Source organism: Scylla paramamosain, chromosome 36 (genome assembly GCF_035594125.1).
Source record: "Scylla paramamosain isolate STU-SP2022 chromosome 36, ASM3559412v1, whole genome shotgun sequence".
In the NCBI taxonomy this organism is placed as follows: domain Eukaryota; kingdom Metazoa; phylum Arthropoda; class Malacostraca; order Decapoda; family Portunidae; genus Scylla; species Scylla paramamosain.
Window position 1 is genome coordinate 3,030,228 of NC_087186.1, and position 23,022 is coordinate 3,053,249.

A 23,022-nucleotide genomic window follows, 5' to 3' on the forward strand; every position below is an offset into this window, starting at 1 on the left:
AAGGAAAACAGAGGACAAGCGAAAAAAGCTGTGCATGATGCTAAAGGAAGAACTGATGAAAGATCAGGGAAAAAGTTAACAGAGAATGTTCAAGATTGCGAAGGGAAATAGGCAGCAAAATTAATCTCCTCGAAAGGTCACGGTCTTTCACCTTAAAATTCAGAAACATCAGTCCAGTCTTGGAAGACTGGGAAGAAAAGCAATACTGAAGCTCACTATGAATGAATATATATATATATATATATATATATATATATATATATATATATATATATATATATATATATATATATATATATATATATATATATATATATATATATATATATAAAGATCAAACCATGAAACAAAAGATAAAGCTCCCAACCATTGGAGATAGTCCTTTAGACATGGGATAAAGATGGGACAGGTTGGTAATATAGAGTGGTGCTCTTCAAAGGTGGTTGTCTGACGTAGGGGAGACACGCGAGCCAGGGACCCCAACCGGCAGCTTTCTCCAAGACGGGGAGAGTGTAGAGCTAAGGGAGTGTGGTCACCACGAAGGCGAGCTAGCTTCTACCGGATCAGGCGAACGGTCACGCAGGCTGGGTAGAGGAGTGTATGGAATTGTAGTACCCAGCGGCGATAATGAGGCAGTGTAGGAGGAAACAAGGGACTGGCAGGGCGAAGAAACCGAGGAACTAACAAGGCGTAGGATATACTGACACAATCCTAGCAGAAGGGCTAATGAAAAGGTTAACTACCCCTGTTTGTTTCCTGCAACATGGACAATTTTAAATTTGTATGCTTGTAGGGATAAGACCCAGCGAAGCAATCATTCGTTTTTCCCCTGAAAGTAGACATATACAAAAGAGGCTTGTGATCAGTCTCCAAAATTAATCCCTTACCAGGAAGGTAGAAATCCAACCTGTTCACAGTGCACACGTCAGCAAGACATTCACATTCAATCGAAGAATATCTCTTTTCATGGTCAAGCAATTTCTTGCTTGCGTAGGCAGCGGGGTGAGGACCGTCATCATAATACTGCAAGAAAACGCTCCTTGTCTCCGGATGGACGCGTCAGTCCTTAGGAAGAATGTCACGTTAAGGATTGCTAGGCGTAGTACGGGTGGTGAAACTACCACAAACTAACACATCCTTCATACATTTGAACAGCGCTAATAAATCTTCGCTCCACACAAGAGGCTGCGGAAGTGTTCTTGAGCAGGTTGGACGGGGGGGGCGGAATAATCAGCTGCTGTGGAATAAACATAACTTGAAAGGACACAAACCGCAAGGAAGCTCTGCTGAGTTTCTTGCTTGTGGATGGACGTAGGACTGTAATGGTCTCAGTCTTGTCGTGTTGAGGTCGAAGGTTTACGCCATCAACGATGAATCCGAAGTAACGAATGGAGGGGACACTGAAGTGTCACTTAGATGGTTTGAAGGTGAGGTGATGATCTCTCAGCCATTTCAGGTCTCTCTGAAGAACTTCAAGATGTGTTGGCCAGCTCTCTGAATAAACAGACATTGGATGATCCAGGGAGTACAAAGCGCATAAGGCGTATATAAGTGGTACAAACAATAGTGAGCCAAAAGGACAAGCGGCAAAATTCGGTAGGAAAAGCTGCGAGAGCTTTCTCCCTGTCAGTTGCACAAGTCTAACTCACTGAAATATTTGACTCCTATAAGTTCGCAGTGATGGGTGGGCTCAGTATAACGACTGCGATGAAATTTAACTAGCGATAGTCAATAGCCATTCTATAGAAACCATCGGATTTTATCATCACAACACGAGAACAGCGAGAAGACGAGCGTTGGATCATTCATTGATGGAAAAGTGTCCACTTCTTGTCTGAAGGCAGGCTGAAGATGAATGATGATGACTGGGTAAACTTGGCCTGAACTCTATCGGTGGTGATAAGTGATGTGGTTGCAAAACGTCGTTGGAAATGGGTTTTTCGATAACTGAGGATCAACTTTTGACTGGCACTGTTAATATCTCGAGCATAATAACTTCATAAAGGACCTCTACAAGTTGAACTTGGACCTGGTACTTCTTCAAAATTTCAGCGAGAAAGACCTTAGGTCCCTGAGGGAAGTCAACGTGACAATCTAGCTTAACTTTTTTTTTTTTCCGATGATCTTATAGGGACCAAAAGATCTCAGAGGTAGAATCTGAATTCCTTCGAAGGATCTCGAAGGTAAAGGCTGAGTTTCGTTAGAGAATCTCAAACCGGCAGGCTTAGTTTCGTTAGAGGATCTCAGACCGGCAGGCTGAGTTCAGTGAAAGGGTCTCTGCCCCTGAGGGAAGGTCGGGCCTGGCCGTTATTTTACCTAATAAATTAACGGAGGAGCAGTGGTCAGTTGTGTGCAAGGACGCGAAAAAAGATGAAAGTCTCCAAGGCGCCTCGAGGCGCCACGTGGAGACGAAGAATTCCTTCATTGTGTTGGAGCGAGGAACAAAGGAGGTGGACGTGGCGGGAAGAGAGGAGAGGAGGGAAGGGGAAAACACATTTAGCCTGCTCTCAGGTAGAGTGCTTATGCTTGAAGATAGTCATTTCGACAGTGCGCCTTATCTTAGAGATAGGGAGCATAGGACGAGGGTGTACTTGCCTGGGGCAGGAATAGGGAAGATAACATATAGGCTAGATGCGTGCATGGAAAATGATGGGACCAAACCATTGTTTTTCTTAGGGCGGGAAAGAATGACCTTGATAAGGTTTGAAGTGAGGAGTTGTTTAGGAAGTTTAGACAGGCATTGGATTCCTGTGGTATGTGGTGTCTTGCTGAGGAGGGGAGTTGGTGTTGAGTGGCTGTCTAGGGCTATTACAATGAATTGCATGTTCGTGAATCATTGTAAAGGAAATGGATGGACATAAATCGACAACTGTGACTATTTCTATGGCAAGGACACCTTGTATGTCAGGGATGGAGTATATTTATCACCCCAGGGTGTTCGGACGGACTTTGGCCGAAACACTAGAGCGGGAGATTACTGGATTTTTTCGGTAGTCAGTAGGGAAGAAGAGCTTGTGAGGATGAAAGGAAGAATAAATTATTACATCTAGAAGGGTAAGTACCTCAGCGAAGAGGAATAGCTTAAGTATTTATTACACGATTTTTTTTTTTAATAAAACACTTGTTTAGAGGAACATTGTTATGTAGAAAATTTCTATATCATTGTTTTAACAATAACTTGGTTAGATATGTGAGGAAAATTATTATTCAGAGGTTCAGGTAGATGGTTATACACTATTCTATAAAGACAAGGACAATAAGAAAGGAGGTGGCGTCGCGCTTCATATCAGAGACACATTACAATGTATTAACAATCACATAAAACACCAAAACAAAGTTGATATGGGTTGATATTAGTGAAGGATCACAATCAATGGTATTGGAATTATTGCGCAGGCCACCGAAACCTGTAACACCACACCACACTGTGGCAGGATATAGAGCAGGCACAGTCTGTTATGTGTGGTAGATATTAATTTTAAGAATATTGACTGAAGCCTGATGATGGGTAGCACTGAAGCAGAAGAATTTCTTATTATAATTCAGGATTTTTTTTTTTTAACAGATAATCTTACAACCCCATAAGATAAGGATAACATTCTAGATTTGATTCTGACTATCCGGGAGGAAGCAGTCACACAGGTAGTTGGAGGTAATAGAGACTATTATGAAATCAGGTACAAATTAAAATGGGAGGAGGTTTTTAAAAACAAACACTAGCAAAATACCTTACTTTAGGAGAGCAGATTTTGAGAAACTTGTCTGGTAACGGATAGAGCGGGATGGGCAGGTAATATCCATGACAGAGGGGAGGGAGGAGGCAGTAGGCACCTGCCGAAACAATAATTACTCCCGGTGAGGTCTAAAGCACTGGATCAGGGGATGCTGTGAACTTATCGTTAAACCCAGCTGTGCCTCACTGAACGTTTCCCTTTGTGTCTCACAACACAAGGAGGCAGTCACAGTCTGCCCTTTAAAGACAACTCTCTTCCTCTACACAAAACTACAAGCACCTAATAACACACACACCCTTCACTCAAAATTTCAAAATTATCATGACGACTCCTACACCAACCTCGGAGTTCCCATCTGGGGAGGGGACCACAAATGTCCTCAGGTCAGACTACCCTTCTGACAATGACCCTAAGTATCTTGATATCCCCTTGAACTTTTTGTTCATTAACTTCTGCAACATTCGTGGTCTAAGATATAATTTTCAATCTGTAGAACACCACCTTTCCTCTTCTAAACCTCATCTTCTTTTCCTCACTGAAACTCAGTGAGGCAACTCACAGTAGCCCCTTTTCTGTTCCCTCCTACTTTCTTTATCCTCATTTTCAATCCAAAGCTGGATGTTGCGTTTATGTGTGCAACGACTTAACCTGCTCTCGTGCCCACGCTCTTAAATCTTCCGAGTTTTCTACCATCTGGCTACGACTACAGAGTCACTCTCAAACTAAATTTATCTGTGCTGTATACCTCTCACGTAACTCCTCTGTCTATAAAAAATTCTTTGACTACTTAATTTCCAAAATGGAGCACTTTCTGACTCTCTTCCCTTTTGTAGAGATGTCCATTCTTGGAGATCTCAATGTTCACCACCAGCTTTGCTTTCCTCTCCCTTCACTGACCACCATGGTGAACTAGCCTTCAACTTTGCTATCCTCCACGATCTAGAGCAATTAATGCAACACCCAACTGGTATTCCTGACCGTCTTGGAGATACGCCCAACATTCTTGACCTTTTCCTGACCTCTAATCCTTCTGCTTATGCTGTCACCCTCTCTTCTCCGTTGGGCTCTTCCGATCAGAATCTCATATCTTTATCTTGTCCTATCACTTCAATCCCTCCTCAGGAGGGATCAGGATCCTCAGCGAAGGTGCCAGAGGCACCTTCGCTTAGGGGGATCTATCTCTATCATCTATCTATATATCATCTATCTCTAAAGCTTCGTGGGGGGACCTGAAGAGATATTTTGCTGATTTTCCTTGGAATGACTACTGCTTCCGTCTCAGAGATCCGTCTTTGTGTACAGAGTGCATAACTGAGGTTATAGTGTCTGGCATGGAAGCGTACATTCTCGACCTAAACCTTCCATTATCTTGGTTTAATATAGCTTGTTCTCGTGCTATACATGATAGAGAGATGGCCCACAAAAGGTACTTAAGCCTTCCATCACCAAAATCTCCTGCACTTTATGTTTCTGCCCGGAACCATGCCAAGTCTGTTCTCTAACTAGCCGAAAACTTCTTCATTAACAGAAAGTGTTAAAATCTTTCAAGATATAAATCCCCTCGTGACTTCTGGAATGTAGCCAAAAATATATCCAATAACTTTGCATCTTCTTCTTTACCTCCTTTGTTTCAACCAGATGGCACCATTGCTATCACATCTATCTCTAAAGCTTAGCTCTTCGCTCAAACCTTCGCTAAAAACTCCTCTCTCCTCCCTCCCTCTGACTTAACCTCCCTCTCCTTAAAACTCCCTCTCCTCCACCCTCTGACTATTTCATGCTACCTATTAAAATTCTTCGCAATGATGTTTTCCATGCCCTCGCTGGCCCAAACCTGATCTGATCTTTCTGGAATTTATGATTGGGGCAGAGCAAACCTGGTATTGTTCAATGCCTCAAAAACTCAATTCCTCTATCTATCAACTCAACAGAACCTTCCAGACAACTATCTCCTCTTCTTCAGTGACACTTAACTGTCCCCCCCTTCTACAGTGAACATCCTCGGTCTGTCCTTTACTTATAATCTGAACTGGAAACTTCACATCTCATCTCTAGCTAAAACAGCTTCTATGAAGTTAGGTGTTCTGAAACGTCTCGCCCCCCCCCCCCCCCAGCTGCTAACTCTGTACAAGGGCCTTATCCATCCATGTACGGAGCATGCTTCACATGTCTGGGGGGTTCCACACGTACTGTTCTTCTAGACAGGGTGGAATCACATGCTTTTCTTCTCATCAACTCCTCTCCTCTAACTGACAGTCTTTATCCTCTCTCTCTCTTCGCTGCAATGATGCATCTCTAGCTGTCTTCTACCTCTCTTTTCATGCTAACCGCTCTTCTGATCTTCCTAACTGCTTGCCTCCCCTCCTCCCGCGGCTTCGCTGCACAAGATTTTCTTCTTTCTCTCACCCGTATTCTGTCCACCTCTCTAATGCAAGAGTTAATCAGTATTCTCAGTTATTCATCCCTTTCTCTGGTAAACTCTGGAACTCCCTGCGTGCCTCTGTTTTTCCATCTTCCTATGACTTGAATTCCTTCAAGAAGGAGGTTTCAAGACACTTATCCTTAAATTTTTGACTACAGCTTTGAACCCCTTTCTGGGACTGGCGTCTCATTGGGGCTTTTTTTGGGGGGAGGGGATTTTTGTTGCTCTTGTCCGGTATCCTTCCTACATAAAAAAAAAAAAAAAAAAGTGAAAGAGATGAAGTGAGGTATGAGGGCAGGAGGAGATGAGAAATGGGTGGATGAGAAGGGCGGGTGAGAGAAAAGGAGATATGTTGTGGTGCGAGTATGGAGCTGGCAGGTCATGCTGAGATGGGCGAGGCGAGGTCGTGGCGGATGAAAGATGGAGCGGAGACGATGGAGGGAACCGAAACAGGGAAATTAGGAGAAGTAAATGTTGATGAAGTTGAATTAGAAATATTTCGTTGATAGATTACATACAGGCCAGTTAGGAAACATTCCTTATAAAACATAAGAATGTTTCTAAGTGGATGATAAGTAGGTTAAAACACTATATAGAACCAAAGAAAAATATGTATAAGATATTAAAGGCAGGCGAAGAGGATTTAAAGCCTCAATATAATTAATTAATTAAAACAGTTAGAAAGTTAACGAAGAAGGCTAAAAACAATTACGAATTAAAGGTAGCTAGCCAGGCGCAAACTGACTCCAAGGGATTCTATCAGGTATATAGGACGAACAGAGAAATAATAGGTCCATTAAAAGCAGCTGATGGGGAGTTAGTTTTGAAGAGATGAGTAAAATTCTGAACTATCTTATTTTAAAAGTTTTTACATAGGAAAACATGTAGGAATTGGCGAATAGTGAAATTTTTAGAGCAGAAGAGAATGAGAAGCTGATAAATATTTGCATAACTCATAGTGGAACAGAAGATTGATAAGCTGAAAAAAAATTGAAGTCACCAGGACCATACAAGGTAATCCTATAGTACTTAAGGAATGCAAAGAGATTAGTTGTGAACAGCTACTTTCTGTCTTTAGGAAATCGCTAGACCTAGGAGAGGTCAACATCTAATTATAGACCTATTAGATTAACTTTAGTTGGAAGTAAAATAATGGAGTCGATAATAGCAAGGAATAATAGAGAGCATTTAGACAAACATAACTTGATAGATCAGTCACAGGATGACTTCACGAACGGGAAGTATTGCCTTATGAACTTTTTTTTTTTTACAGTAAAGTTTACAAGGCGGCAGATAATGAAGATAATTATGACATGCTATACCTGGAGTTATGACATCCTGGACATACCTGGACTTAAGTAAAGCGTTTAACAAGGTGCCACATCAGAGGCTCCTGAGAAAAGTTAAGGCGCACAGGATAGATGGGAAGCTGTTATGCTGGATAAGATCGATAGATGTAATAAACGGCTCTAAATCAAAGTGGGTTCAATTAATTTGTGGGGTTCATAAGGATTAGTTTTAATTAATATATATTAATGACTTGGATAGTACGATCAGTAGTGATGTTAGTAAATTTGAAGAAGACACGAAAATAGTTGGATTAAATAGATCATAATCGAATGCCATCGCCTTGCAGGCAGATTTGAATATGATGAATGAATGGAGAGGAAGATAGCAAATGTAATTAATAATAACAAATGCAAAGTACTTAGCGTAGTCCAAAGAAAACCACAGTGGGTACACAATAAACAACGAAGTTCTGGTAAATTCAGGGAACGAAAAAGATTTAGGAGGTATAATTAGCTCTGATCTCCATGTAAGAAAACAATGCATATACGCCAGAATTAAAAAGTAGAAATCCCGAAATACGTAATATTGAAGTTATATTTGGCGCTGGTCAGACCTCATCTACACAATGCTCTGCGGTTTTGGTCCTCATATTAGAGGAAAGATATAGGCGTTTAAAATCTATGCAAAGGAGAATGACGCAAATGATACAGGAGTATTCCTTACGAAACGAGACAATCTTTTAAATTTACATTCCTTCGGGAGACACAAGTTAAAAGGGGACCTGATAGATGTCTTTCAGTAGTATAAGAGTTATAGCAATGAGGGTGAAAGCAAAATTATCTGGATCAGTAATCAGGATAGAACAAGAAATAACAAAACCAAGAAAGAGATAAGAAGGAACTGATTCTAAAATAAAGTGGTAGATGAATGGAACGGACTCGGTAATCAGGTTGTTATTGTTGAGTCATTAGGGGGCTTTAAAAGAAGATGACTGCCACATGTAGGGCTCATGGTTTCTTGAAGCTTCCCTTATTTTCTTATATTCTTGTTCTTTTTTTTTTTCTTATGTTCTTATGATAAAAAAGGGTATCTTTGAAGGCACGCTTATTCCTGAGGCATTGGGGACATCTATGCCCTTCCTTACTGCAACCATGGCACTTACTGGTGTTACGACCCGAAATGACCCAAAGCGACCCGAAGCTGACTCAGGTCAGCTTCCCTAAGCTACCTCCTACGTATATTAGTGCAGGGCAGATTTAGATCAGATATTTATATATTTTATTGACCACAACACATAAAACATTAAGAAAGAAAGCCACCCCCTTAATGAGAACCGGCTTTTCGTGGTGGGTGGTCCCTATGACCTGCTGAGCAAGGCTAGAGGGAGCTTCGGTCCCTACACCTCCCTAATTAGGGGGGGGAGAGCTATCAATGCTAGCAAGGTTGCCATTGAGGGACCAGATTAAATGGTTCCCAGCGTTAGGCTGCCAGTATGGGCTAACGGTGCCTTTCACCAGAGGAGCCATCTTTTGAGCTCGCCTTGCATTGGATAGTTGAGCTGGGTTGGGATACGTTGTGGGGGAGGTCTTAGTTCCATCGTGGACAAACTTTCAAATCATGAGGAGCCGCTTTTTAAAACGAGTGGCCTCCATGGGGACGAGGTACCTGTTCACGGCCCAGCGCTCGTCCCACTCGTAATCCCAGTAGGCGGTCTCCCTCAACCCCTGGAGCCATTTTATTTATTTATTTTTTTTAAATGTCCTCATCGGTAAAAATAAAATAAAAATCTTTGGTCCTTGAAGGCATTTCGACCAGGCCCTCATCACACTCTGGTCGTGATGGTGATGAGCAGGTAGGAGCTTGTACTCCCTCTGCCCCATTGGTGGAAGACCCCTTGCGTCAGTTGCTGACTCTTGTCTTGACACTCTTATGATCATCAATGTCTATGCCTCCCTGTCATACCGTGGTATCCACTCGGTTTTCAAGCCTTTTGAAACTGTTCTCTGAAATACGACGGCGATTGTCTATCTAATCAGTTGTATGTGACATTTACTTTTGAAACTGCTGCCAAAGATAATCTTAAGGCAATAAATTTTCTGCATCTTGGAGACAACAACCTAACTGCTGAGGTCATTTGATCAAACAATGTAGTTCATAGCAAAAATTGCTATTGTTCTAATGTCTTAAATGATGCTGAGAAACGTGTTTCTAAAGTTCGCCACTCACCTACACCTTACTGATTTGAAACATACTATAAGGAAGGTTGAGGAAACTTCATTCACGCTGCCAGGTATCTAGAAAGGGAGAATGGAGTCCTTCCTACAAACAACATCAAGAGCTCTGTGCTTGCTCCTTGCCTAGTCATACTCTTTCAACTCTGTCTGGCAACATATACCTTTCCTTCTTGCTGGAAATTTGCTTACATTCAGCCTGTTTCTAAAAAAGGATGACCGTCCTAATCCCTCAAACTACCGTTCTATTGCTTTAATTTTCTGCTTATCTAAAGTTTTTAAATCTATCCTCAACAGGAAGATTCTTAAACATCTATCAACCTTCTATTTGATAGCCAGTATAGGTTCCATCAAGGCCGCTTTACTGGTGATCTTCTGGCTTTCCTTACTGTCTTGGTCATCCTCTTTTAGAGATTTTGGTGAAACTTTTGGTGTTGCCTTAGACATATCAAAAGCTTTTGATAGAGTCTTGCACAGACCCTTAATTTCCAAATTACTTTCCTACAGCTTCTATCATCTCTGTTAACTTTATCTCAAGTTTCCATTCTGACCGTCCTATTGCTGCTGTGATAGAAGGTCACTGTTCTTTTCTTAAATCTATTAACAGTGGTGTTCCTCAGGGCTCTGTCCTGTCACCCACTCTCTTCCTATTAGTATTAATCAATGATGTTCTGAACGAAAGTTTTTGCCCTGTCCACTCCTATGCTATACAACCTTGCAATTTTCCTCGTCTTTTCGTTGATGTCCAACTCTTCAGTAAGTAAACAGTACACGCAGGAAAGCCACAGAACGCTTGGATTCTGACCTATCTAAAATTCCTGATTGGGGCAAAACAAACTTACACTCAGACCATTTTGAATTGAGAGTTTAGGCGTTGTCCTTTAAGGGGATTCCCCGGCTTGCGGCACTGCCAAACCTTGTACCGGGCCAATTATCTGATAACCTCGCTCCCCACACTCCACCTCTCTCTCTCTCTCTCTCTCTCTCTCTCTCTCTCTCTCTCTCTCTCTCTCTCTCTCTCTCTCTCTCTCTCTCTCTCCATTGTGAATTTAAAATCTCTCTCTCTCCATTGTGAGTTTATTTTAAATGTGATAGGTTTCCTTTTAGATATATTTCCCTTAAATTATGATGTTATATTCTTATTCTTTAGTTACAATTTTTTTGTATTGGTGCCTTTCGGTTTTCGGGCAACAGCTCTTAAAGGGTCAAGTCATGACCCCCCTATCAGCCTTTTCTTCCCCCAAAAATACTTATTTACTGAGTATATAAGCTCTTTTTTTTCGGCTGTGGAAGTGACGAAAGTGAGCGGGAGAGGTAGCTTCCATCCTGGTTGGCGGCGCAAGAGGAACTGAGCATGATTAACAAGGTCACTCTGACCGTGTGACCTCATTCGGTCACGTGGCAACGCCTGGAGGAAATGTTGCCAAGTATTATGGTGTTTGCAAAAAAAGAAAACAAATAAATAAATAAATAAATAATAATAAGTATCATTAAAAAAAAAAAACATATATTACACTAACTAGCATTTTGTATTACACTAACTTGCATCTTGTAAAGCATCAGAGCGTATATATGCTACAAAATCATTTAATTTTGAGGTAGAAGGTACCTGACATGAGGTGTGTCTTAGTATATTTGTGGCAGAACTGCAGACTGAAAAATTCCTGGAAAGGACAACGCTTAAACGCTCAATCCAAAATGGTCAGACCATAGTTATTGTTCAGTGCCTCAAAAACTCCAATCTTTCATCTACCAACTCACAGTCTCAGGTCAGGGTTTCTAGTGAACGGACGTGTTAAGTGACCAGTGACCTGACGCTAGAGCTGGCTAATGTAGGCATTACGCCTTGCGTTGCTGAGTCGTCTGGTGGTGTTAGTTCTTCTGTTCTCGAGGCCTTCGTTGCCAAGAAGGGGAGTTGGTGCTGAGTGGTTGTCCAGGGCTACACAGTGAATCGCAGGCTCGCGAATCATAGTAAGAGTCATAGAGGGATATTCATCGATAACTGTGACCTATTCTAAGGTAGGGAGGGACACCTTGTACGCTAGGAATGGAATGTATTTATCAAGCCAGGGTGTTCGGGTTTTGGCCGGAACACTCGAGTGGGAGGTAGCTGCGTTCCAGCGCTTAGCGCTTTTTTTCGTTAGACACAAGGGAGGAAGTGGTTGTGAGGTCGAAATTATTTAAATCTAGAAAGGTAACTAGCTCAGAGAAGGTGAGAGATAGGTTAAGTACTTTGAATAAAACTGACTTTCTTAGAGGAATGGTGTGTGTAGAGAACCCTGATATCATTGCTTTAACAGAAACTTAATTAGATATGTCAGGAAAAGTATTTAATCCAGAGTTTAAGACAGATGCGTATACACTATTCTATAAAGACAGGGAAAATAGAAGATGAGGAGGAATCGCGTTATAGGAACACATTGCAGTGTCATATTAACAGTATAATTAAAACAGATAACAAAACGAGTCGATATGGGTAGATATTAAGGAAGAGTCAGTCAGAAGTACTGGGATTAGTGTACAGGCCACCGAACAGTGCAAAGGAAATTAACACGTCACTATGGCAGGAAATAAATATAGCAGGCACGCACAGTCAGATATGTATGGTAGATTTTAATTTTAGGAATATTGATTGGAGCCTGATAGTGGGTAACAGGGAAGCAGAGGGAACAGGGAATTTTTAAGGTAATTCAGGATACTTTTTTTTAAACAGGTAGTCGTAGAACCCACAAGGGAGAACAATATTCCAGATTTAATTCTTACCAAACAGTGAGGAAGCAGTCACACAGGTAGAAGTTGGAGGACAATTAGGTAACAGTGAGTATTGGGAAATTAGGTACAAATTAAAATATTATATATAGAAGCAAAAACACTAGTAAAATACCTGATTTTAGGAGAGCAGATTTTGAAGAATTAAAAAGATACTTCCAAGGAGTTAACTGGCAACGGATGCAGGGTGAGGTCAAGTCCGGGACGGAGTTGAGAGAGATAAGGCAGGATGAGAGAGGTGATGTGAGATGTGAGGGTGTAGGGCAAGAGGAGAGATGTGTCCGGAAGGAGAGAGAGAGCAAGAGATAGGTGTGAGTACGTTGGAAGGTCAGGTCATGCTGAAATGGGAAAGGTAAGGTCGAGGCGAGTAGATGAGGGAGTGGAGAGGATGGAATGGGCCAATATGAGGGGATTAGGTGAAGTAAATGTAGATGAGTTGCATAAATATTTCGTAGATAAATTGCATGCATGACAGTTAGCAAACATCCTGTATAGAGCAATAAGATCACAGAAAAATGACCCTAAATGGATGACTGTTAGGTTAAAACACTATATAGGACAAAAGAGAAGTATATATAAGTGATTAAAGGCAAGGGAAGAGGTTTTGAGGCCACAGTATAATGAATTAATTAGAACAGTCAGGAGGTTAACGAGGAAAACTAAAAAGCAATTATGAATTAAAGGTAGCCAGCTAGGCGAAGGCGGACCGCAAAGGATTTTACCAGGTATATATGACGAAGGATAAGGAAATTATAGGTCTATTAAAGACAGCAGATCGAGAGCTGGTTAGTTCTCGGAAGGAGATTAGTAAAATTCTGAATTAGTATTTTAACTGAATATAGTATTTTTCACCCAGGAAAACATGTAGGATATGCCGAATAGTGAACAGATGTTTAGAGCAGATGAAAATGAGAAGCTGACAGATATTACCATAACTAAGGAGATAGTGGAACAGTAGATAGGCTAAAAAAGTTCAAGACACCAAGACAAGATGAAATATATCCTAGAGTACTTAAGGAATGCAAAGAGGTTATTAGTGAGCTGTTAGTTTCTATCTTTAGGAAATCACTTGAGTCAGGTGAGGTACCCGTAATGTGGAGGCAGGCTAATGTAGTACCCATCTTTAAGAAAGGAGAAGAACTTTATTGAAAGAAACTTAAAGAAACTTTAACGTCTAATTATAGACATGTCAGCTTAATTTCTGTCGTAGGTAGAATAATGGAGTCAATAATAGCGAATAATATTAGGGAGCATTTAGACAAGCAGAACTTGATAAATCAGTCACAGCATGGCTTCACGATGGGAAGTCTTACCTGACGGTGATAGTTGTGACATTTTACATCTGGACTTTAATAAAGCGTTTGACAAGGTATCCCATCAGAGGCTCCTGATAAAGATTAGGGCACACGGGATATATGGGAAGGTTAGGCAGGATAAAGTCATGGCTAAGCGACAGGCGACAGGCGAGTTGTAATAAAGGGCTCTAAATCCGAGTGGGTCATGTAATTAGTGAGATTGCAGTCACAGCCTGCCCTCTAAAGACAACTCTCTTCCTCCACACAAAACTATAAGCACCTAATAACACGCACACCCTTTCCTCAAAATTTCAAAATTATCATGGCGACTACAACACCAGCCTCGGAGTCCCCATCTGGGGAGGGGACCACAAGTGTCCCCAGGTCGAACTACTCTTCTGACAATGATCCTAAGTGTCTTGACACTCTCCTCAACTTTTTCTTCAGTAACTTCTGCGACATTCGCTGTCTAAGATCTTATTTTCAATCCGTAAAACACCATCACTCCTCTTCTAAACCTCATCTTCATTTCCTCATTGAAACTCATGTCTCTGAGGCAACTGACAGTAGCCCCTTTTCTGTTCCCTCCTACTTTCTCTATCTTCATTTTCAATCAAAAGCTGGATGTTTCGTTTATGCTAACGTTAGGCTGGATGTTTTCGTTTATGTTAAGGTTAGGTCATGGCTAAGAGACAGGTGCGAGAGTTGTAATAAACGGCTCTAAAGCCGAGTGGAGTTACGTAAATAGTGAGGTGCTACAGGGATCAGTATTAGGACCATTTTTGTTTTTAATATATATATATATATATATATATATATATATATATATATATATATATATATATATATATATATATATATATATATATATATATATATATATATATATATATATATATATATATATATATATATATATATATATATATATATATATATATATATATATATATATATATATATATATATATATATATATATATATATATATATATATATATATCAGTGACTTGGATAGTGGAATGAATAGTGATGCTAGTAAATTTGCTGATGAAACAAAGAAAGATAAATTAATTAGGTCAGAATCGGATGCCATCACCTTGCAGGCCGATTTAGATAGGATGTCCGAATGGACGGACAGATGGTAAATGCAGTTTAATATCAACAAATGCAAAGTACTTAGCGTAGGTAGAGGAAAGCCACACAGTAGTACACAATAAACAACGAAACTGGTAGCTTCAGAGTACGAAAAAAACATTCAGGAGTTATAGTTAGCTTTGAACTCCGTATAGAAAAGCAACGCATAGAGACCAGAAACAGGGCAAATAGGGTATTAGGAATAATTTTTTGGAGTGTAATACTCGTTATATTTGGCGCTGGTCGGACCTCATCTAGACTACGCTGTGCATTTCTGGTCCCCACATTACTGGAAGGATATAGGTATATTAGAATCAGTAAAAAGGAGGATGTCTAAAAGGATGCAGGGGATGAGGAGCATCACTTAAGAGGCGAGAGTGAAACTGTTTAATTTACATTCTTTAGAGGTTAAGAGGGGACCTGATACAAGTTTTTAAGTGGTATAAGGGTTATAACAAAGCAGAAGTAAGCAAAATTCTTAGGATTAGCAACCAGGACTGAACAAGAAATAACGGGTTCAAGCTTGAAAAATTTAGGTTTAAGAGATAGAAAGAAATTGATTCTCAAATACAGTGGTAGATGAATGGAACGGAGTCAATAATCAAGTTGTTAGCGCTAAGACATTAGCTTGCTTTAAGAGAAGATTAGACGGATTTATGGATTAGGATGATGGGTGGAAATAGATAGGTACATCTCATAAAGGGATTGCCACGTATAAACCTGGTGGTTTCTTACAGTTTCCCTTATTTCTTATGTTCTTATGTTTTTAACTCGACACAACCTTCCAGACAGGGGGCTTATCCGTCCATGTATATACTATGCTTCACATGTCTTAGGGGGGGTAGGGCATTACACCCATACCGCTCTTCTAGACAGGATGGAATCAAAAGTGTTTCATCTCATCAACCTCTCTGCCTAACTGTCTTCAGTCTCTTTCTCACTGATGCAATGTTGCATCTCTTGCTATCTTCTTCCGCTATTTTTATATTAACTTTTCTTCTGATCTTGTTAACTGCATGCCTCCCCTCCTTCCGAGGCCTCGCTGCACAAGACTTTCTTTTTTCACACCTTTTCTGTCCGCCTCTCTAACGCAGGAGTTACCCAGTATTCTAAGTCATTCGTATCTTTCTATGGTAAACTCTGGAGCTCCCTGTCTGCTTCTTTATTTGCACCTTCTTGTGATTCGAATTCCTTCAAGAGGGAAGTTTCAAGATATTTATCCTTCATTTTTTGACTACCGCTTTGGACCCTATTTGGAGGCCGGCATCTCACTGACCACCCACTTTTTTTTTTTTTTTCTGTTGCCCTTGGCCTCCTACATAAAAAAAAAAAAATCAAAATCAAATAAAACTTTAATTATTGGATATGACCCACCCTTCACTTCAATACTCAGGCCCAACACTTGACACTTAATAGCAACATCTAACACTTAACAGTAACGAAGCCCCCGTTACATTGTGGGTACTTTCCGAGCGGCAAGCAATACATTATCACAGGCAGCCTCACTCCGCACTGCCTCTCGACGCTGCGCCCTAACTCACGTCAGTTACAGCATTATCATGACTCCCACGGGAAGGAGAAATCAGGCTATCTCCTACAAATCGCATACCAGGGAAACAACACTCGCCATAACGTGGAAGAGAGGAGCCCCAGACAAAAAGTAATCAGGCTTGCCAGCCTTGCCAACTCGACAACACTCAATAAACGTGGCCATACCCGGCTACCAAAACCGCTGCAATTACTCTCGAGTCGATCCGAGTCCAAATTCGGCAACTTACGGGCCTCTACGTGCTACCTGCACACGTGCCTCCTTAACTGCGGATGGCACAACAAAATGGATGATCAGACCTCTGTCCTCCTTTCTCTGCCGGCTATTGTGTTAATCACCATTAACTCCATCTGACCCTTGGCTTCCTTGCTGCCCTCTCCTGCCTCGCAAGAAGTATGGGGCAACGCGCTCCCGAGGGGCAGAACCCTGTTTTGGTACGCAAACGGCTGTACTAGCAGATATCACAAGGGGTAACTCACTACACGAGTTAGCATCCTCCATGTCTGGTTCTTGCAGGGGAGTAGCATGCTCCCCGCCTCCCATACACTCCACAGGGGAGGAAACTCCTACCTCCCTAGCATAGTTTTGAGTCTTCCCGCCCTCGACAGTAACCCCTGACATACCAGTCACACTAGATTGGGACTCGGATTGAGTATTCGTGTCCACAGCCTCCAAACCTAGTGACAATTCTGCTTGAGTGTCATCTCCAGGGTGCTACGAGGAGTGAGGTAAGCCAGCAAGTAAACTATCCAACCCATACACTCCATCCTCATCTTCGGCAACGCTCCCGAGTCATGTGGTTCCTGCACTGCGGTAGTGCACGGAGCCCCAGCACAATGAATGCATGAGGAGCCCAAATATAGTTTGCCAAAACCTTGGACAGCAGTGGAACAGGCCTCTGGGCACTCTGCCCCACTGTAGCATCTACATCCTCTCTGCACTCCTCTCTCGGTGGTCCTATTGCAATCGACCCCAGGAGTTACAGAAGGCGCAGATGCCCGACTCAGAGTCGCCCAGCTCGCCTTAGAGCGAGTAACAACATTACTACAGTCTGAGTTCTCATCCACTGCCTCCTCCGAGACCCTGTCCGCAGAAGAACGACTCACCCAGACTCTCCCATCTGCCAGGTCATTCCCTAGAAGAAAATCAACATCTGACACTGGCAGGTCTTACGCTAATGCCACCCACGCCTTTGCGGTTACTAGCGGGTACACAAGCCTTATCTCCGCCGTATCAAACCTTTCTATTGCGCCAGTTCCCAGGCACCACACAGGCTTGTCGGAAACAATTCGCCTCCAAATAACATTTCTGCACAAATATTATTGAGCTGATGTCTCTTTCAAAACCGTGATGGGGTACTCAGCCCCAGCAATCACAACAGTGCACTTACACAAGAAAGGACAGCATCAGCCCAAACCCGACTTCACGGAGGACGGTGAGGTATCAACAGATGAGGGGGCAACTACTCCTGCCTTTCTCTCCTCACAACCAAACACTGACCAAATCTCCTCACTCTCAACACCTCTGTTGGGTGATGCAATCAACGCCACCGGCTTTTGAGAGGGCTTAGAAGTCATGACAGACACTGATTTAGGACAATTAAATTTAAAGTGCCCAGTATTTTTACAATAGTGGCACATAAGTTGCATACTGTATCTGGGAGTGCTCTGCATGCTCACAATCTGTCTCGTTCAGGGGTTGTTATTGCCAACAAGACTTAGTCATGCTGACTTGTTACCAACGCCACGACAACGTACTGTTCCCAACAAACCCCGCCTCAAGACCAACTGTTACTAGCCCCGACAGACGTCCCAATTAACCACCGAAATACTGATCGGTGAGCTAACACGTGGTTATTTCCCTATGTAGCCATCTCTTTCACGGTTTTAAACTTTTCTTCCGGAGCAGTGCTACAAACTGCTGCAAAACCATGAGCTTCTTTAACTCACTATAAGACGTGGCCTGCTCTCTAATAATCCACTTTTAAAAAGTCTCCACGAGATAGCGAGCACACTCGAGGTAAATCATTAGACCTTATCTTCCGTCCACGGAACTGTAACCTATAGGCCTCAGACCGCAGTTCATTTATTCTCAGGATGCCAACCTTAAACTCTTCATAATCCATTAAATCTTCCACTGACAATCTATCATAAACTCCAAGTGCCTTGCCTTTCAACATATTAGCATTCAGGCCAACCCAGCTCTCCTGAGGCCAATCAAATTCAGCTGCCTTCTTCTCAAATCTACTGAACAATTCCGTCACCTTCTTCTCATCAAACTCTGGTATTAACTTGAAACTTCTCACCATCCGGTTTTCTACTGTATCCTTTCACTCCTTTTCCTCTCCGCAGACCATGAGGTGAATTAACCTCTGTCCGAGTCTTCTCCAGCTCAAATATCCTATTACTTTCAGCCTTCTCCCTCTCATACGTCCTTGCCTTCTTCGCTTCAAGCAACCTTACCCTCTTCTCCGCCTCAATCGGAGCTTGCTTCTTCAGCTTCCGCCGCCTTCAATTTCCTTTCCTCAGTTTCAGCTTCCAACTCCATTTTCCTCATTTCCAACCTAAATTTAAACTCCTCAGACATTTCTTCTGTATGGAAAAATCCACCAACACTGTGGGAAGGACTACCATGGCTATGTATACTATTTACGTGACTTTGCGTCCACACACCAAACTGGGCCAAATCTACACTGCCACTTCTGACAGAGGCAAGGGACTTAGGTCGCAAGCCACTTCTGCTACCAGCCTTCCCTTCCACGACTTAGGCTGGACACTGATACACCAAGACGAATAGACAAGCAACACTGATCAGTCTTTTCCGAGTGACCACTTGAGCAAGTTTGCAGCAGTATTTAAACACCCACACACATATCTCAGAAATGTTGTAATCAGTTGATCGCAGCAGAGGTAAGGCGACGGGTGTGTCCACATGAGTTAGCCGAGATTCCAGCATAGTGTCATCGAGGGAGGACGCGATTCTGGCAACCGCAGCAGATATAGTTTTGGGCGAAGGTATACCAGAGGAACGCCGTCGTCGTCTTTCAGGATGCGCCCTTTACTTCATCGTAAAAACAATTTTGTCGAGCCTGATGTCACTCATGATATTACATGCGACGATATGGACTTATCGACATCACAGTTACTGACTACAGGATTGTTTTACAACTCCCTACGTATGTCTGCACATGATTATGAATTGCTGCTTCCTATATATATGTATGCAAGCAGGTCTCATTCCGCCTCGTCCACATCAATGCTGGCAACATCTTCCAAACCAACACTGCCATTATTATCTGGAAACAACACTTCAAAACAACTTTACATCTTGTTTGATAATGTATTTGTAAGTTCGGCACGCTTCTTCGAGTTCACGTCTCAAAACGCCCACGCTGTCTCGTCCACATCAGTGTTGCACATATGTTCGCAACCAGTGCTGCCAATAATATCTGGACACAACAGTTCACAACACCTTAACAGCTTCTTCGCCAATATGTTGTTTGCATGTTGCAATCGCATGTTTGAGGACCTGTGTAGACGTGCCCGAATATAACAAACACCAGCTTATTTCCCCAAGCAGGAAACAGCCACGTGCTAGGGAACACAGGCAACACAGACTATCCACAGATTGCGGTATAATACCCCATTGAATTATCGCCCGAGGTAATGAAAACCACCCACATCTAATAAGAATATTATATACTCTGGCCTGAGAGAAGCCTATCTTCAATGTTCCAGAAGACAGATTCCCTCATCCTATAAAACTGGTGGACATCCAGGAAGCAAGCAGACAGCCGCAGCCTAGCACAAATATTATAAAAATCCTCTGATTTGCCTCACTCAGAATTGCAGGCCACAGAGACCACTAGCAAACTCACGACACAATGCTCACGACGCTCAGACACACACTAGACCCACAACAAGCCACTTCGCTCAGGCAGTTAGGGGGAGAGGACAGTATCCTGCTCCTGTAAACACTCATCATCATCAGGAATCACAGGTTAAAAAAAAAAAAATCCTTTATAGGAGTATATACCACCCTTTGGTATACAGTAACATGCCCTCCCTAGACATGCCTTCACACGCTTCTTTAAGCACCACGTTTACACTCTATGATATCCGACTGGCTACTGACGAAGCTGGTGAGAAAAACCGTTAAATCGCCCCCTCCCTCCAGTGCAGACACAGGACGAGTGCTGGGAGGGAATGAAGGAAAGAAGGGAGGCAAAGGAGGGGAAGGGGGAGGGTAAATTCCGTCCCGCTCACCTCGTTGTCAATCACTACGTCGCTCTCTCTCCCAGACTGAATAACGGGTTTCATTTGGAGGACTGGATGAAAACTAATTACAGTATAGGAAAGGGCAACTCTTCTGCTCTATGGTTTACTAATTTACTAGTTTACTAATAATAACATAAAGTGCATGAGATTCTGGTGATGGAAGGCTTAAGTACCTTTTGTAGGCCACCTCTCTATCATGTATAGCACGAGAACAAGCTGTGTTAAACCAAGGTTTAGAAGGTTTAGGACGAGAAAAAGAGTGAGGAATGTACGCCTCCATGCCAGACACTATCACACTCTGTTATGCGCTCAGCACACAAAGACGGGTCTCTGACACGTAAGCAGTAGTTATTCCAAGGAAAATCAGCAAAATACCTCCTCAGGTCCCCCCAACTAGCAGAGGCAAAACGCCAGAGGCACCTTCGCTTAGGGGGATCCTGAGGAGGGATTGGAGCGATAGGACAAGATAAAGATATGAGATTGTGATCGGAGGAGCCCAACGGAGAAGAAAGGGTGACAGCATAAGCAGAAGGATTAGAGGTCAGGAAATGGTCAAGAATGTTGGGCGTATCTCCAAGACGGTCAGAAATACGAGTAGGGTGTTGCACCAATTGCTCTAGGTCATGAAGGATAGCAAAGTTGTAGGCTAGTTCACCAGCATGGTCAGTGAAGGGAGAGGAAAGCCAAAGCTGGTGGTGAACATTGAAGTCTCCAAGAATGAAGATCTCTGCAAAAGGAAAGAGGGTCAGAATGTGCTCCACTTTGGAAGTTAAGTAGTCAAAGAATTTCTTATAGTCAGAGGAGTTAGGTGAGAGGTATACAGCACAGATAAATTTAGTACAAGAGTGACTCTGTAGTCGTAGCCAGATGGTGGAAAACTCGGAAGATTCAAGAGCGTGGGCACGAGAGCAGGTTTAGTCATTGCGCACATAAACGCAGCATCCAGCTTTGGATCGAAAATGAGGATAGAGAAAGTAGGAGGGAACAGAAAAGGGGCTACTGTCAGTTGCCTCAGACACCTGAGTTTCAGTGAGGAAAAGAAGATGAGGTTTAGAAGAGGAAAAGTGGTGTTCTACAGATTGAAAATTAGATCTTAGACCACGAATGTTGCAGAAGTTAATGAAAAAAAAGTTGACGGGGGTGTCAAGACACTTAGGGTCGTCGTCAGAAAGGCAATCCGACCTGGGGACATTTATGGTCCCCTCCCCAGATGGGGACTCCGAAGCTGGTGTAGGAGTCGCCATGATGATTTCAAAATTTTTGAGTGATGGGTGTGTGTGTTATTAGATGCTTGTAGTTTTGTGTGGAGGAAGAGAGTTGTCTTTAGAGGGCAGGCTGTGACTGGCCCCTTGTGTTGTGAGACACAAAGGGAAACGTTCAGCTGGGTTTAATGATAAGTTCACAGCACCCCGTGAACAGTGCTTTAGACCTCACTGGGAGTAATTATCGTTTCGGCAGGTATCTACTGCTTCCTCCTATAATATATATATATATATATATATATATATATATATATATATATATATATATATATATATATATATATATATATATATATATATATATATATATATATATATATATATATATATATATATTCATTTATTTATTGTCATGTTATTGGCCGAGTTTACCTTGAATGGGATCGCGTTTTCTTAGTGTCCCCGTATTCCGGTTACCTGCCATTCGGGCATTATCCTTACTATTGTTACAAGTAGTGTAAGGCTTATTTACCCATTTTATATCATGTAGTATTATTCTCTTAATAATTTAAGTTCTCTATATCCTTGTATGTATAAGGGAGGAGGTATAATTGAGGTGGAAATACGTTGAAAACGAGGGAAGCTTGAGTGGGCAACAACGCATTCCAAGGAGGGGAAAGGCAGAGCGCCTTAGGTCGTGAGGAAAGGTGGAGGGAAGGCATCTCTCAGGGAAGGATCTTGGTGCGGATTGGTGATGGAGTGAGTTTGTGGAGGTATTTTTGGTGTAGCGGTATAACCTTGATATCCAGGATCAGGTTAGTGAGTCTTTTGTGGTACCAAGAGCTCTTGTCCGCTGAAATTCGGCTGTTGAGTTGTGCCGGTGATGCTGTTGGAAGGGGTCATAGGTCAAACTGGCAGCCATTTTGTGAGTGGGGGTTGTAGTGTTGACCTTGGAAGCCGGTGTTGTGGTGTATTGGTGATTTTGGGGATGATGTTATGGTGTTATGGGTAATCTTTGGTGATCATGGTAATCTCCTGTGAGGCTTGAGGAGGTGAAATATGGGAATTATTGTCTGGGGACGCGGTAGTGGCGTCTGAGTAAATTCCTGCGGTTGA

General features: G+C 42.3%; 1 protein-coding gene across 1 annotated transcript in view; it reads left to right on the plus strand.

Annotated features, from left to right (window-relative positions):
* The window catches only part of LOC135090827 (putative glucosylceramidase 3), a 62,947-nt gene that overhangs the window by 37,191 nt on the left and 2,734 nt on the right, over nucleotides 1-23,022 (plus strand). The window lies entirely within an intron of this gene.